Source organism: Physella acuta, unplaced genomic scaffold (assembly GCF_028476545.2).
Source record: "Physella acuta isolate Inbredline_101_S28 unplaced genomic scaffold, ASM2847654v3 ptg000462l, whole genome shotgun sequence".
NCBI lineage: Eukaryota > Metazoa > Mollusca > Gastropoda > Physidae > Physella > Physella acuta.
The window spans coordinates 785,932-804,234 of NW_026731981.1; the positions used below are offsets into that span (position 1 = coordinate 785,932).

Sequence of the window (18,303 nt, forward strand, 5' to 3'; positions counted from 1 at the left end):
AGTGGTTGAGCTGTGTAAATATTGTAAACTAATTGAAATCATTTCAATTTTGAAAAAGTGTTGATTAAATAAAGCTACATAATTAAATTTAAGCTCACTTTTGATTTTATATAATAAATTTTAAACTAACTCTAGTACTTGATAATATAATTTATAAACAAAAATTAGCAACCCTTGTGAATTTCCTTTTTCATCACACTCTTAATAATAATTGTATGATTTAATATAAATGTATTATGTAATATATGAGTTATACTTCAGTACAAAGTCTAACAGCTATTTGTTTATTCTAACAATATTTCTTGGGAACTGAAATGTGTTTGTATTCAAGGTACAAGCTGAATCATTTTAGTCTCCACATTTTAGTGTTGAAAAATTTAGCAACTTACATTTTTTATTTGTTTGACAAGAATGACTGAGTTTTGATGTCTACATTAATATTTTTAAAAAATGCTACAAAGATAAATGATACTTTAAACAATAAAGTTATTACAACTTTGCTATTTTTAACAGTTTTAATTTTCTATAATATATATATTTTAAATAAAAAAAATCTTTAAAGGTATTGATAATTTTTAAGATTATTCCCTCTCTATAATGATGCTTATTTTACATTACCGCAATATCGGCCAGGGACAATTTCTACGGAAAACCAAAAAGAAAACTGGAGTCACCCAATTCAAGTAAGAATAGAGTTTATTTTAATTCACTTATAAATGGTCAAGTAATTTATTTTACAATTTTTAAATCATCTATGCTATTTTACAGTTAATACATTTGTCTACTAATGTAATACATGTAATTATAATAATAGTTTCATTTCATAAAAGTATCAGCCGGCACATAGGCCTTTTTTTCTCATTGGCCATTTAAAAAAAAAACATTAACTACATATTAACCAAGGGGCAATTAAATATTACATACATAGTAGAAAGTAAAATGTGGAAATGTATGTCTGTAAAAGTGATATTGACACTCTAATATTTAATTTGCAATTGTGTCATTAAGTGCTACTGCAGGATAAATATTTAAAGTATACATTGTTTCAGTTGTGGCGTGCTGTGAAATTCAAATTAACATATAATGATTGACCAACCAGGAGTATTCTGTCCAGGTAAGAAATACTATAGCAAAATGCTAATATAATGTAAACAATTACATATCTGTGCTAGTTTAAAATCTAGATGACTTTAGGAAAGTTTATTCCAATAAAAGTTATTTTAACATTAAATCTGACATTTCCTTTGCTAGAGAAAAAATTTGTTCTTTGTTCCTGTAGGAAATCATGAAGCTGAGATGTGCTATGGAGGAGAAGCTGATCTACACAAACATGTTACTGGCTGTAAGAAGAATCCAGGTCACAAAGGTTTATACCTCTTAAAGATTTCACTGCAAGTTGTCTCCCCACACGTTACCATGACGACCTCATGTCTGAGACAATCAAAACATTGGCAGCCCTAACTGTCCAGGTAAAGACTAAATTCACCAGTCTAGAGAGACCAGAGTTTTACCTAGACACTCAAGTTCCATATCCATGTTATAAAGACAGAGGAAGTCACGTGATGAGGTTCGGGACGGGGAGGGTGTGGCGTGTGTACAAGTACACAGAGAGGGACAGAACTTGCCGTTGTGCCAAGTGTCAAGTCTCTGCCACACCCAGCAAAGTGTGAGGAGGGGAGGGGGGGGGGGGGTGTTCGTGTGGTGACTGCCACACACGTGGTTTTTGATGACAGTGAGGTGAGACAGACCAGGTGTGTTTTAGGTTTTGATGACAATAAAAGTCCAGTGGTCAGTTTTGAAGGCTGGGGGGTGTGGGGTGGGCCACACGTTGAGAGAGACTTGTGTTGGTTGACTTATGCGACATGTGACTTAAAGTTGGTTGATGAACTGGACAAGATGTGTTGGCGCTTTGATCGTCTATGTAGGGAAGTAATGGACACATACAGGAGATTTGGTGATGTGGACAAGTTGACCGGTATAGTGTCCCATCCTCATGGCTGTCCTAAACAGGTCTCTGTAGGACAATGGACACACATACATGTAAGGGATGGCTACACCAGGTACTGGTACACAACATGTACATGTCCAGGCTCCAGTGGAGCGTTTGTCTACAGGCCGGGATATGACGGGCGATATCACCATCCCCACAGTGGATCAAACTCTGAAGGAAATTATAGTGCGGAGTATGTGGACTGATGTAACTGTTGGTTCTCTCCCCTTGTCTACACAATGTAAACAAACAAAATGGCGGAACCTTTACCATCTTTAAACTGTTTGTGTTAAGACCTGCATGTGTTGTAAACATTTTATTACATTTAAATGGTTAAAACAAATGTTTTGATTGATGTAAACCGTTTAAGCATATTAGTTTGCACGTACATTGGTGGGTTTTACAATTTATTAGTTTCAAATGTTGTAAATATTTTTCTTATAGTTTTTGTCGGCAAATTGTTATCATATACCTATGCTTGACTATAGGCTGGCTATTGCCTGTAAATTAAATGTATAAATGTAACCTACATACAAAATGTCAAATTCATACTGGTTACATTTGTTTACAAAATTTTACATTAAACGACATTAAAAGGTAAAAGAAAAAATATTTTTCTATTGTTGTTATTTTAATCTTTGTTGTCTTTTGATGTTTAAGTTGTTGTCATTTGATGTTTAAGTTGTTGTTAAACAGTGCATGTTGTGATGTCGATGTTCGCTTCAGGCTGTCATGGGTTGTAAGTTTAAACTTTACAACAAAGTCCGTTTGTCTATGTCTAATACACAGGTAAGACTAATAAAATGAGATAATTAAAAAAAAAACGTGGAATTCTAATCATTTAAAAATTATTTGACACATCACGTTCTATATTTATATAGCCTACTTCGCCGCTTCTAGACCTGCCCCAATAGAAATATAAAGTAAAATGGTAGTTTGATGCTGTCAATGACTGACATTTGTGTAAACATTGTTGTCATTATAATTGACTAGAAATCCTTTAACAATCATTGACTGTGATATTATAAAACAACGGCAGTGATAGAACAACTAGTGTGACTTTAAAACATTGAATCAAATCATCCAACTGCCAGCTTGCAAAATACAAGTTTAAAATTTTTGAAAGATAGTCCGCATTCTAGGATAAGCTTAAGTTAATTTTAGCATCCTGATTGGTTGGTTGCAGTCTTTTCTTTAAAATCACTTTCCTATGTTTTAGCGTACATCAGTTCCTGAAATGTAGGCAGTTCCTTTGTTGTTAGGAGAAAAAAAAGTTTATAAGAGAGCGAATTATATTGACAACAAGATACGTACAACACACTGTTACCGTCACAGTGTATACTGTACATGGAACAGATGAAATAGAGTTCCTCAACAGCGACAGTTGTAAATTTCTTTTGTTGAACGCTTACGGTAAAGCTGTCAAATATTGAAACGTTCATGATAAAACAGTTTTTTGAGTATCAAAATGTGCCTATCTAACTCAGATACAAGTGTGTGACCAGCAGTATATTGGGTCATCCTTGCAGTGTGTCACCAGCAGTAGATTGGGCCATCCTTGCGGTGAATCATATATGTGTACAATTTCGTTTGCCAAAATAAAATGGTACTTACATTATCGTTATTTTAGAAATCTTAAATTGTGTAAATTACCCCATTCGATTATTTTAAAAATTAAAAGTTATTTAAGTATAAGATCTTAATTTTTACATAAATGAAAATGTAGTTAAGATATAGTATTACCAAGGAAACAATGTAAGTACCACTTAAATGTATAAGAAACCGATTAAAATTCATTTGCCTAGAAGAAACTCTGAAAAAGGGGAATGATTAAATCAACGTTTAAACAATAAACTTTTGTATCAAATCATTGAGTGTTTTAAAGAAATCGATACCCGAATATTCAGGAATTATAAATATAATCACCGCAGTTAAAAAATTTAAAGTTAATTTTTACATTATACAACTTTAAAGGATTTCAGCCGCGGTGCTTAGTTTAGGTTTTCATTATTGGTCAGCCGTGTGGTCCTTTCTATGACATGATTAGTTGTAAAATTGTCATCTGAAAGGTTATACTTGTTTACTTAATACGTCTATTTTTAACACATCCTAACATAGAAAAGCCCATGCGCGCACTTCTCTCTCTGTCCGCAAAATATTTTCGCAGGATATCACATCAGAATCTTCAGCGATATATGTAGAACTTGATGCGGAATTTTGTTGAAAATAATATGTTAGATGTTTTGAATGTTCAACCATAATTTTATTAAAGAAGAAAAAAAAAAAAATGGCGTATTCGAATGTAGAAAAACAGTTTTAATAATACAACCGGAAAAGTGTTTATACTTGGGACAAGAACGCAATTAACAATGAAGTCCCTTAATGTTTTCACTAAGCAAAGAGCACGAAACTAATGACTTCATCTTCCGAGTTTAGAATAAAATAAAGAAATGAACTATTTCATTCAAATATGATTTAGATCTACGTAGGCCTACTCTATGAAATCTAGATCTATAAAATACAATTTTCCCGACCTAAACTTATAAAATTTACTTTATCTATTTAAATTCTAGACAAGGACTAGATAATCATCGCACAAAACTAGACTAGACGTAATACGACATACAAAAAAATTATGTATCTCTAAAAACGAATTAAAAAAAAACAATAATAATATCAACACAAAAAAATCATAAAAATAAACATAAAGCGAGAAACCATTGCACAAATCAAGCGTATGTGGTTATATACTTTTGACCAGCTTGCCTGTAAAAATTAACGTATTAGTTATATGTTTGTAGTTGACTAGATATTAAACGTGTGATCAACCACACGTTATACGTGTATTTAACCTCATATAAAAAATTGGTTGTACAGACATCAAACGTGTGGCTAGCTCCCATAACACATGTGGTTGACCACACTTTAACATTGGTGCTGACCACAAAACAGGCAAGATGTTTGTCTGTCCAATGCCTGCACAGACACATTGTTTATCTAAGACATTCATCAAAGACTCAAACAATACACACCAGTTCAACAATTTATTCCATGATGTTTTTTAAAACTTGAATCTGCCCCGGTAATTAAATTTAATGGCAAAAAAAATTCTTCCCAATTACACCTTTCATCCAAAGGCCATGAAACTTTTTGACAATTCTCTGGGAAGGTTTCTGCAATAAAATAAAACGTTCGTATGGCCACGCCCATATAGCAGGGTCAAAGTAGTGGCCAGAGTTTCCCAGTGGCTATCTCAGCTCTTGTGATCTGTTGATTGGGCGTACTGCAAGTTGAAACATTGATACTACTTGACTCAAGGGTCCTACAGTTCAAGGCGCATTCGCTGTCATCACAGTGGTCGGGTTACCAGGAGCTCCCTCACATGTGAGCGCTATGACCCCCTCACACGTGAGCAGTATATCACCCTCACACGTGAGCAGTATATCACCCTCACTCGTGACCACTATTGCGCCCTCACACGTGAGCACTATGGCAGCTACGTTCGTGTTACAGAGGGGCATGCATTAGAGAAACGGTAGGCCACTACACAATGTTTTATTGTTAAGCTAAAATTTACACGTTTAACATTGATTCAATTATCCAGATTCTTAATTTTTTAATTCCAGATAAATAAATAAAAATTAAACAGCAGAGATGATCACATTTAGATACGTTTTTAATCTCTATCGCATTGAGGAGAAAAAAAAGAGAAAATTGTAATAAATAGCCTAAATAAGTAAAGTTCACTTTTTTACTTTCTCTTATATACGAAGTATAGAGTAAGTCTTGTAATCGTGCAAAAAAATCGAGATTTTTTGCAAATCTCGACGTTTTACACCTCACTGATACGGAAAAACATAATTTTGCAATCTTGTCCGTATGACTGTGTTTCTGTCTGTCTGTGTGTGTGTCTGTGTGTAAACATGATAACTTGATTACCAATACAGCTAGGTTGATGAAATTTCATATATAAGTATTTTATCAAAATCGTAGATCCGTATAAACTTTTGAGCGATTTCCGATAACCGAAAGTGATACTTTTCTACTTTGAATTTTTCAAAAGCCTATAACTTGCGTACTATTTCAGATAGATAAATGAAATTCGATATGTAAGTAAAAGATCTAATTTTCTACCTTCTGTCACATTTTGAGTCATTTCCGTTGACTGGAAGTACTTATATACGCTATTTCCGATTTCTCAAAAAACGCATGTAAATTTATAAAGTACTAATAATTATGCGCACTATTATGCACATCTTTATTTGGTGTGCAATTCTTTTTTCTACGAGATTATATTCTATTTTAAAAAGTTTGAGTATTTAAAATGGATTAAAAATCATGTCTAGAAGTCTATATCCCGAGATGCCATCCCCCGTAGTGTTATATTAGAATATTCGAGAAAGTTTAGGGGAGATCACTCCCGGTTTATTTAAACCTAACGGTCTATAGGGCAAGTGAAATAGCTCATATATTGTACCTACATATAGTGTTACAAAGAAATGTATGATACTTTATGAACTATTTCTCGTTATTACAATTATTTATAGCCCGTCACAACAAATTGTTTTATACGGTTTTATTTTTTTTAAACATGGTATAGGTGGCCAGGGCTAGATATGCAAGAAAAGCATTTTAAAATTTGATTTGGAGAATGAAGGCTAAATTTTAAAGTCAGTCTCATTAAAATTAATAGAACTTTTTTTTACAACGTTTTCAATTATTTTTTCTTAAACCCTATATGTGAATGATAAGGTTGACTATCAGGACCTCGCGGGGCACAGGGCAGGTGAAGTAGGGTTCACCTGTTTCTATGTTCTCAGCATATGAAGGGATAGTGTGGTCAGAGCCATGCTCGGCCGGAATCGTTTTTTTTTTAAATTCAAACGTGTGTGAGACTTGGCGGGACACTGGGCAGGTGAAGTAGAGTTTATTAGAGTTTTTAAAATATAAAAAACATCTTTTTGAATGTGGGGTCTGGTTTTTTGTGACGATAAGTGACAGACGTGATCAGGGGCGGAACTACAGTGCCGCCAGACCCCGCAATGCGGGGGGCCCAGACCGATTGGGGGCCCAAAAATCCTGGCTAAATTATTAAAAAAATATTTTAAAAAATAAAAAAAAATTAGGTGGAGGTCGAGTTATCTTACTTCTACAGTTACAAACAAACACGATAGTCGGCAAACGTCTTTGAGAAAAATGCACAGACTATAGCTCGAGAGACCGCCAGACATAAAGTCAACTTCAAAGACGCAGCCTACCGTTCTTTTTAGTGGCGTCGATTAGGAGAACAAAAAAGCATTGTTATATTGTTTACATTATTAAAATACATATCTATGCTTGTGTGTTTAAACTACTGGCCTGAATTCTACAAAAAATATAATTATTTATTTCGATCTCATATATTTATAATTGCGTCCATTTTTACTTTAACAACTGTATCAATAAACTTGTAAAAGTTTAAGTTATCTCCCTTAAGCGAAGCATCTGAAATTTGACTGTGCCGTCATGCTTTAAAAACGGGCTGGGGAAATGTTGCGGCGACTATCCTGGTCTTCTAAACAACCGGAAAAAGTCGGAACTATTGATGTAGATGTTTATCGGCGCTTTCTTGTCCCCTTCCAATGAACCTTCCCAACTCTCCCCCCCCCTCTCACCCCTACCATTCACCTCTACCCCTCACCACACCCTTAATCTTACAATAAGATGTAATGCATAGATTAACGAACCGTCTATGAACTACTGAACTGTAAACTGACCACTCCTGCACATTTTGTTAAAGACACTAGTCAGTAGTTGTTCATTTACCTGATGAACAGGGGCGGAACTACAGTCCCGCCAGACCGCGCAATGCGAGGGGGGGGGGGGCAGGCCGTTTAGGGGCCCACGGCTGACCAAAATTAATTTTTTTTTTAAATTTTGAATTTAATTTTCGTGTATTTTTGCCTTAATATTTGGTTTGTAAAAGAAAAACACTAGCTGCGGTACGATTATCTTTATTTTACAGTCACTATACCACGCTCTTCCGCAACAGATAAAATCCATTACACAAACTACAGTGTAAAATATAGGCAACTCATCAAATTTGAATGACTTCTTTGACTCGTTGCCCCCCACCTCTTTAAAAGCTAAATAGAGGACACGTAACTGTTTGACCGATCCTCCAAAGTGTACTGTCTCGGATATGGCAGGGGATGGGGACCAAAAAGGGGGTTCAAAAATTGTCGACAAATTTTTTACATATTTAAAACAGTTATTTATAGTTGTATTTTTTAACCATCGTCAAGGCCGAGTTCTATTTCCCTACAATCAAACACACGCTGTCGCCGGCAAAATTCTTTTCAAAAAACAACAAAGTCCATAGCACGAAAAGCCGCTACATATGAAGTGGGCTTTCATGTTGCGCGGTTCTTGTTGGCGGCATTGGTAATGGACCCGAAATCCATTGTACATGTTTCAATGTTAATGTGTTTGTGATAGTGGTTGAATTTGTATCCTGTACTATCTTGCATCCTACAAATAATTAAAAAAATAATATAATACTATACTAGAAACTTCAGTTTTATATACGGTTACTTGTTTTTGCTTTTACAAGAAATATCATAGTAAACTTTTAAAGCCTATACTTGGAATAATCTCCCCTGAGTAAGTTTTACAATGGGCGATGCTGACGTACATAGATCAAGGCGTTTTGTTGTCGCTTTCAAGTTTTTTTCCCGAGCCGACCCCTATCCCACCCCTCTTTCTCAACCTCACAAGTATCGAGGAGATAAATGTATCGTTTATGAACTACTTACTAACCGTACGATTCACCACTTCAGCACATTTTGCCAGACACTGGACAGCACTAGATCTAGTCAACAGATATTAATTTACTTTCATAGTATTAGGAACATCTTATTCACAAAACTGGGCAGGTAAGATTATTTTTTATATAATTATTTAGAAATTAATTACGTTTAGAATTAATTGAACATTATTAATAGTCAATTAGGCCTACTATTTATAAATGACGTCATTGAGGTGGGGGTGTGTGAGGGTCTGGCTTTTTGTTAGTCCCCCCCCCCCTCCCCTAAATCAGAATGTTATCCAACGCGTGACCTGGCCACATACAGTTGTACATGTGAAAAACATTTTTCTGTCTATTTTGCATTACTGCACCATTCACCCAATCGCCATGAAAACTTGGGAAGCTGTTGAGTACAGCCCCGCAAAGGTTTCTGTCATAGGCCAAACATTTGTACATATTGGAGTGGGGACTCCTAACGGAAATACGTGATTTAGCGCCCCGTGGTCCTGCATAAACGGATGAGGTTACTACTTGAATACAACCGGCGGCAGTGTCATCCTGAGCGCTTCACATATGAGCAAGTTGGCCCCCACAGACAGTCGTTTAAAAGTTCCCACAACACTAGGAATAAGTCTCGCTACAACACTCGATGACTAAATCTAATTAGGTGTCGCACCAATGTTTCTTTCTGGGTAGACTGTTTTCGGAGGAGGGGAGGGGGTGGGGTAGCTCTGCCGGAAGAAACAATATGTTGCACCCATCACCCGTGCAGTAATGTAACCGGTAGCTCCAAGAGCCCCGTGGCTCCCCTGACACCTGGGTCGTCGCCAAGGGACTTACAGCATGCCTTGGCGTGTCTAGTTGGTAGTGTGGACAAACCCGCGCCCTAAGACCCAAGAAATGAACTGCCGACATTGTTAACATTTAATTCAACTTCTGGAAAACAGGGCACACGGTTGGTAACGTTTTGATGAAAGCCTCATAAAAATCGGCGTCAGTTTGGAGTGTTGGACTAGATTTAGAGAGTCCGTGCTTCTCACATGGAAAACTGAATGGGGCCAGCTCGTGTGTTGGAAAACCTCTGATTTATTCGGGTACCGGAAATTATTTTTTTTAAATGTAGAGCGACCTTTGTTTTCCATATATATATATATATATATATATATATATATATATATATATATATATATATATATATATATATATATATATATATATATATATATATAGGGGCCCAAAAAAAAATTCTGCAGGGGGGCCTTTTTTTCTAGTTCCGCCACTGGACGTGATGTTTTTTTTTTATGGATGACCCCCGAAACCCACAGTTATCCAACGGATGACGGGTAGTCTAGTATACTACTAAAACTCAACTTTGTTTACATGTTTGAATATTTATTTGTTTGTCTGATTTCTTACTGTAAGGAAACTGCTTATTATGGGGGGCTGTAAAATAGTATGTAGGTAGAGAATATTTTTTTATTGCAGACAGACTGTTAATCACACATTCTAGAAATTAATTAGGACGGTGTAAATTTGAGTTCTTTTTGACAGTAGACGATTTGGTTCGAGAGTATGTGCGCGTGTTAAAATATTTGTAGCGTAAGTGTGATTCTAGATTAACCACATTTGTTTTAAAGTTTTAGAACAATGGCTTAACTTTGACTGAATAGTGATGTTTGATAACTCATTTTTTTGTTTGTTTGTTTTTCTGATTTGTTATTGGGGAGAATCTTCATTATGTGTAGAGCTGTAAAATAGTATTTTGAGTGATAAATATTGTTCCTTCTTAAACACACTGTTAATTACAAACTAATTTAAAGCTGTTAATTAATTTATTGATATATTCATGGGGAGATTAACCACAATTTATATAAAAGTTTAGAACTATGAGTTTAGTAATAGTAAAAAGAAAAAAAGATGGGTTACTTCTCATTTTACAACAATGTTTTCAATTATTTTTCCTAAGGCCAACATGTGAATGATAAGGTGGACTATCGGGACCTCGCGGAGCACAGGGCAGGTGAAGTAGAGTGCACCTGTTTGTTTGTCCTAAGCATATGAAGGGATAGTGTGGTCAGAGACATGCTCGGCTGGAATCGTTTTTTTAAACGATAAAAACATGTTGTCTGAGACTTGGTGGGACACTGGGCAGGTGAAGTAGGGTTGAGTAAGTCACCTCTGACGTCAGTATATGAAGGGATAGTCCGAAATCGTTGTTTTAGGTGTTTTTAAATGATAAAAACATATGTTTGAATGTGGGGGTCTGTTTTTTGTGACAATAAGTGACACTGCAGTAGCCTAGCGAGGGGGGTGGGGACGGGGGGGACATATGTCCGCGGGCGCCGACCTTAGGGGGTGCCAAAATGGGTTGGAAAAATACATTGAAAGACTGAGGGGGTGCAAATCGAAAGTGAGGGGGGGGGGGGTGCACATCAAGTTTTAGGGGGGGGGTTGCAAATCGAAATCTTGCTGGGGGGGGGGGGGGGGTTCAAATCGAAAAGTTTGTCCAAGGGTGCCGGGAACGGTCGCTACGCCTCTGAGTGACAGACGAGATGTTTTTTGATGGATGACCACCGAAACACACAGTTATCCAACGGATGACGGGTAGTCTAGTATACTACTTAAACTCAAGTTAACATGTTTGATAACTCATTTTTTTGTTTGTTTGTTTGTCTGATTTGTTATTGCTGTTATATGTGCATTATGTGTAGAGCTGTAAAATAGGATTTTGGGTGGTAAACATTGTTCTTTCTTAAATGCACTGTTAATTATAAACTAATTTAAAGCCGTCAATTAATTTTTTGATGTATTCATTAGTAGATTAACCACATTAATTATAAAAGTTCAGAACGATGACTTTAGTAATAATAAAATAGAGTTATTATCGTTTTACAACAATGTTTTCAATTATTTTTCTTAAGTCCTAGATGTGAATGATAAGGTTGATTATCAGGACCTCGCGGGCACAGGGATGATGAAGTAGAGTTCGCCTGTTTATATGTTCTGAGCATATGAAGGGATAGTGTGGTCAGAGCCATGCTCGGCCGGAATCGTTTTTTTTTGTAAATACAAACCTGTCTGAGACTTGGCGGGGCACTGGGCAGGAGAAGTAGAATTTAAAAGAGTTATTTAAAATATAAAAAACGTCTTTTTGAATGTGGGGTCTGGTTATTTTGGGATAATAAGTGCTGGCAGACGTGATGTCATTTATGGATGACCCCCCGAAACCCACAGTTATCTAACTAGATAACGGGTATTCTAGTACTAATTGAATGAAAACTACGCTTGATTAAAACAAAATACACAACTACATACCCGAATATTTTATTTGTACTTTACGTTTATGCTTAAAGTTTTCACGCCATCACACGCAATCTTTTCCTGTCGCGCGATTTTTTGTTTTCTTTGGTTTTCTGTTTGTGAAATTCCAAGTAATTGTCGTAGAAATAATAACTTTTTAAATAATTTAATTCATGTAAAATAAAAACAAGCAACAGTAATTAATTACTTGTTGTTTGTATTATTATTTTTTTGTTATATTCTACTTTAAAAGCCAATATTAGTCTTACATCTAATTAACTTAATAAAAATATCTTTTATTTATAATTTTTAACTACGCAGTCAATCGCATATTATCTAGAGACTTGAATTTCAAGTCAAAATAGAATAAATATAGAATTATTTGTTAACAAAGAGTGAGGTGCTTATATTCGCCAACATATCCCCTCATATATTGTTTCGCTTCTATTTATAGGCATAAAGCCTGCATACATTTAGAATTTTTTAACGGAATGGTAATTTGTAACTAATCGTTGCAAGTGCATCGTATCATAATTAATATTATGGCGGCTATCAAGTATAGGTGTTTGGCTCCAACCCTGTCATAATGAAGTTTTTTGTCGTTGTTTGTAGTGCAAATGGCATTCATAATATATTTTTTAACACATTATTGCTTACACGGGTTAAGAGTAAGGGGTTAGGGTTATGGGGCATGATCATTGACAGGGTTAGAGTTGTGTTAGGTTTATTAGTTAATGTTGTTAGGTTTAAAGGTTTAGGCTATGGTAGTATAAGAAAATAACAATAGTAATTTCAAAACAAATACTAAGTATTATAAAGGTTGTAATTAGATTGTAATAGCGGCAGTGGCGTAGCTACCGTAAAGCTAGAGTAAGCAAGGCATAGGGGCTCAAGCAGTAGCGTACGCAGGGGGGGAGCAGGGGGAGCGGCCGCTCCCCCTCTGGCCATTTTCAGCAAAGTGGCGCCTTTTTGGAAACGTTTTAAACTCAAAGTTTTAAAGAATGATATTTGTTAAAAATATTTTTGGTCGGCACATCTGTGTAAATCACAAGATTTCTTTTCATGCAGCAAATAAGCTTTATTGTACTAGTCTAGTAGTGTCTACGTTTACAACACGTATTAACAGCTGCATTAGTTTGCCATTCTAAAAATAACCATTACGATGCATTGCAATGTTTAAAAAACTTCTACGGTAGTACCACTTGGCAAGAGGGGTGTTAAGTTTAAGGCAACTGTATAATGTATTTGCTTACGAATAATTGAATTAGAAAATGTTATACATAAAACTTCACACATAATTACTTTATTTATACAGTTTGAATCGTGTGATTAATCTAAAAAAAAATTACAATACAGAAACAAATACAACTGATGTGGCACCTCTATTTAAATTTACTTATGAGCAAACTGCGTAGTAGTGGAGACATTTTGACAAGGTTAACAACGTCATCACGATGAAGTAGTATTATTCTGACAGTTTGGGCGATTACAAATTATATGAAACGGTTACAACCCCACTCCCCATGGACCTCTCTGTAAAAAAAATATTGTCATAATACCACTGCTACTTATTTAAATCTATTTATGTAATATATATGTGTGTAATATATATTTGTGTTATATATATGTATGTTTAGAACAGTCATCTAAAAGTTGTCGCTAAGTTCACTCTGAGTTGGTTATTCCCCCCCCCACCTCACCACAATTGTGTAGAGCGACATTAATGTCACACCAAGGTATAAACTGGGTTGGATAATTGACCTAAAGTGAACGGACAGTGGTGAATGAAGTTGACCCCCCCCCCCCAACCAACCCTGAAAGATCTGTTAAGTACATGTAGAAAAACGCGAATGATGTACCTAAGTACCATGCCGCCAGAAAATTAGCTTTTTAAACGTAAAACTCTGTGAATATTGTTTTTGCAATTACCAGTAAAAAGGTGTGTGATCAATACAGTGATCTAACCCATACCTATCACTATGTTAAAAAATGATCTTTAAAGAACCCAAAGAAGCAGTAGTTAATTAAAAATATCTGAACTAAAGACCAATATTTAGTTAAATGTAGGCTGTTACTCCGAATGTTTTTCTATATTATCGAAAAGCGTGGTTTTATACCAACTCTGATTTAAAAAACTTTCATTATGCTGTAATATTTTAGCATTTATGATAAAGATATATTAAATTCTGATTATAGACGAAAACATTTTTTAAACTCGAATAGTGTTTAACAATTTCATTATATTCTAAATTAATTATTTATTTGTTTTGACATTTATAATTAAATGTGTTGATATATACATATTTATATTAAGAGAGTGATTATTTCCCCTATTTCACTTGTTTTAAATAATTTGCCAGGAATTATTATGTTAGAAATTTTTTACAAGAATTACAAAACAGATTGTGTTACGTTCATTGTTTTTGGTTGTAGTGTATATATATATATATGTATATATATATATTGTTTAGACGGATACAAATTTTGTTTTGTCGGCATACATTGTTTTTTCTTATTTCTTCAGAGTGCTACTTTCAATTTATTTTACATCATAGCGAAGTAATGACAAACAGCTAGTAATTATATATATATATATATATATATATATATATATATATATATATATATATATATATATATATATATATATATATATATATATATATATATACACGTATATAGAACGTGTTAAAAATTCGGCGCCTTTTTTGTCACTTTTCGCTCCCCCTACAACGAAAACCTGGATACGCCTCTGGGCTCAAGGCACTTAGAGCCCTTTTCCTTCTTAAAAAAAGAAGTTAATAAATTTTAATATTCATTTTATATAAACAATTCTAAAAAGAAAATAGAAATCAAGTTGATTTTTCTACTGTAGAAATAATTTAAACATTCAAAAAAGGCCCCAGATTGTTAAGATGATCAACCTCACTATTACATTAGGTTCGTCGAGATTATCTACCTCACTATTACATTAGGTTCGTCGAGATTATCTACCTCACTATTACATTAGGTTCGTCGAAATTATCACTAATTAAGTTCCAATTTTCAATATTTATTCTTTTAAAAAGTCATTATTATTATCTTAGACTATCCTTAACCCTTACCTTAGCTAGGACATTGGACTTACCTTTCTTTAAGATTGGTTTTGTATCAGAACCGGTATCACAGCTGTTAAACACAAACTTGATCTTTTAAACACGTTTAGCTGTTATAGCAGTATAAATGGAAACAGATTTTAACCACTGTTAGTGTAATGTTAAAGTCTTTCTGTAGTTTGACAAATTTTTTAACGCGTGTTTAACACGTTTTTGTTAACTCAGCTTCGCGTTTATTTGTTTGTTTGTTTGGATGTTTGTTGTTAAAATTGACATCGAAAATTAGCCCACTTCTGATTGCTCTAGAGATCTGAAATTTGGAATGCAGGCTATTTTCGCCTAACAATTTCAGATGCAATCATAAAAACTAGCAATTAGAGACCTAAATTAGCTTAATTAAATTACGCCCCAAGGACCATAAAATCGAGGACATGATTTCTAAACATACCGACAAGACTGGAGGCCTATTGACACAGTTACTTCGGCCCCAATCGATGTGAACGCGCTGGCCGTGATCGTATAGTGGTTAGTACTTCGCGTTGTGGCCGCGAAAACCCAGGTTCGAATCCTGGTCACGGCATGTAGGCTTACTTAAATTACGCCCTTTCTCTGTTTAAAGCGTATCGGTCGCTCAAGATTTTTAGTCCGTGTATTTATAAACACTTAGTCAAGTCATACTTAATCAAGTCATTAGATAAAGTAGAAAATAAACTATATAAAAAACTTTTTAAAAACCACGTTTTTCATGTGTAGCAACGGACTAAAAAGGAGAAAATAAAATACTTAAAAAAAAACTTTTAAAAAACCACGTTTTTCTTGTGGACTAAAAAGTAGAAAATAAATTTTTCTTTTGTGCTTCCTCGAGCTGTGCAGGTTCTTGTGATGACTGACAAAAAACGTGGGTCGGGCAGATAGGTCGGGAAATTTGATGGTGAACGTACCCACGTTTTTTGTCAGTCATCACAAGAACCTGCACAGCTCGAGGAAGCACAAAAGAAAAATTTATTTTCTACTTTTTAGTCCACAAGAAAAACGTGGTTTTTTAAAAAGTTTTTTTTAAAGTATTTTTGATGTACTACTATCCTCAACGGCATGATCAACAGAGAATAACGACGCAGGGTGTTCTGAGATACTAAGAAGCCGGCCTAAACAATTTCAAATGCTTGAAGTAGTACTACACTCAACGATAACCCAAGGATTTCTTGCAGATATGTTTGGCATATTGAATTTATTTTGTTCTTTTAAATTGTTGTTTTTAACGTCTGGTTCTAGAACTAGATCTAGATCTGGATCTCTGATTTCCTTTTTATAGAGTATATTATTATGGTATCCAGCCATTTCATACTATGTATTCGACTTGAATTTTCAAGTCTCTAGATAATTGAAGTAAAGAATGCAGTTGTCAAAATATAATTAGTCAAGATGTAATAAAAATGTTTTAAGAAATATATAGTTTACATTAATAAAACATAATGTATTAAAATAATTGTAAAATAGTTTATAATTTTTATTTTACATATATAATAAATATCATAATTATATTTACAATATGTATTATGTCTTTTTGATAATAACACATGAATTTGGGGAAAAAATGTTTCTAATTTAAAATATTGATACTTAAATGCTTATTACATTAAATTCACATAAGTTTAGTACAAGTACATTCGCACGACATTAAAATTGTGCGTGTGATGGTGTGAATTATTCTTGCTGAAATTGAAAGTAGTAACAAAATTTTCACTTGGGGTTACACGTGAGTACTATGTCGGACATTGTCGTGCAGTAGGGACACGGTAGGACAATACTTTCTATAACTTAACCAAATCAGGCGGGTCAGTCGGTACCCCGACGGTTATGTGATCCGTAGCGTACCGGGTTCGGGTTTTCAAACTCGTGACTTCTAAAGATTTACCACCTGAGTACGACATTCTGTTAAAAGTTCAATCTGTGATTTTCGAAGCAACGTTTAACCATGATAGGAAGGATGTTCAAAAACTATTATAGCAGTGCTGTTGAAAGCTACGTTTAAAACCGTTAAGGAAATAAAAAACTTTTGAACAATGACAAGTTCACCCTCCCCTGACACAAGGTCTATAAAGTATTGAAAAAGTTATTTAAAGCATGACAGAAGGCCTATAAAGTATGACACAAGGAATGTGAAGTATGACACAGGGTCTATAAAGCATGACATAAGGCCTATAAATCATGACACAAGGCCTATAAAGCATGACATAAGGCCGATAAAGCATGACACAAGGAATATGAAGCATGACATAAGGCTTATACATTTTGATACAAAGCCTGTGAAGCATAACACATAGCCTGTTGGGAGTCTACTATTGATGTTTCCGAACTGTTCTTTACCTTGATCATGATAGAATACTTATCGTAAAGCTAACATTACGACTAATTATGTTCGTTGATTGGATTGCAAAAGCGATGTTAGCAGAAAATACTGAATAATGTACGCGCATGTTTTAGTAGTTACTTCATTCTGTGGAATATACAAATATGTTTTAGTAGGTACTTCATTCAGTGGAATGTACACGTCTGTTTTAGTAGGTACTTCATTCAGTGGAATAAACACGTATGTTTTAGTAGGTACTTCATTCAGTGGAATGTACACGTATGTTTTAGTAGGTACTTTATTCAGTGGAATGAACACGTATGTTTTAGTAGGTACTTCATTCAGTGGAATGTACGCGTATGTTTTAGTAGGTACTTCATTCTTTTGAATGAACACGTATGTTTTAGTAGGTACTTCATTCAGTGGAATGAACACGTATGTTTTAGTAGGTACTTCATTCAGTGGAATGAACACGTATGTTTTAGTAGGTACTTCATTCAGTGGAATGTACGCGTATGTTTTAGTAGGTACTTCATTCAGTGGAATGTACACGTATGTTTTAGTAGGTACTTCATTCAGTGGAATGTACACGTATGTTTTAGTAGGTACTTCATTCAGTGGAATGAACACGTATGCTTTAGTAGGTACTTCATTCAATGGAATGTAAAGGTATGTTTTAGTAGGTACTTCATTCAGTGGAATGAACACGTATGTTTTAGTAGGTACTTCATTCAGTGGAATGAACACGTATGTTTTAGTAGGTACTTTATTCAGTGGAATG

At 34.7% G+C, this 18,303-nt stretch overlaps 1 long non-coding RNA gene and 1 other non-coding gene across 2 annotated transcripts; both read left to right on the forward strand.

Annotated features, from left to right (window-relative positions):
• Nucleotides 1-617: 617 nt before the first annotated feature.
• Nucleotides 618-1,629, forward strand: LOC131943570 (uncharacterized). The gene is made up of 3 exons (XR_009386906.1): nt 618-683; nt 1,050-1,114; nt 1,280-1,629. It is a non-coding gene; the product is annotated as an uncharacterized LOC131943570 (long non-coding RNA).
• Nucleotides 1,630-15,680: 14,051 nt separating this feature from the next.
• On the forward strand, nt 15,681-15,752 carry Trnah-gug (transfer RNA histidin (anticodon GUG)). The gene has a single exon. It is a non-coding gene; the product is annotated as a tRNA-His (tRNA).
• The last annotated feature ends 2,551 nt before the right edge of the window (nt 15,753-18,303 follow it).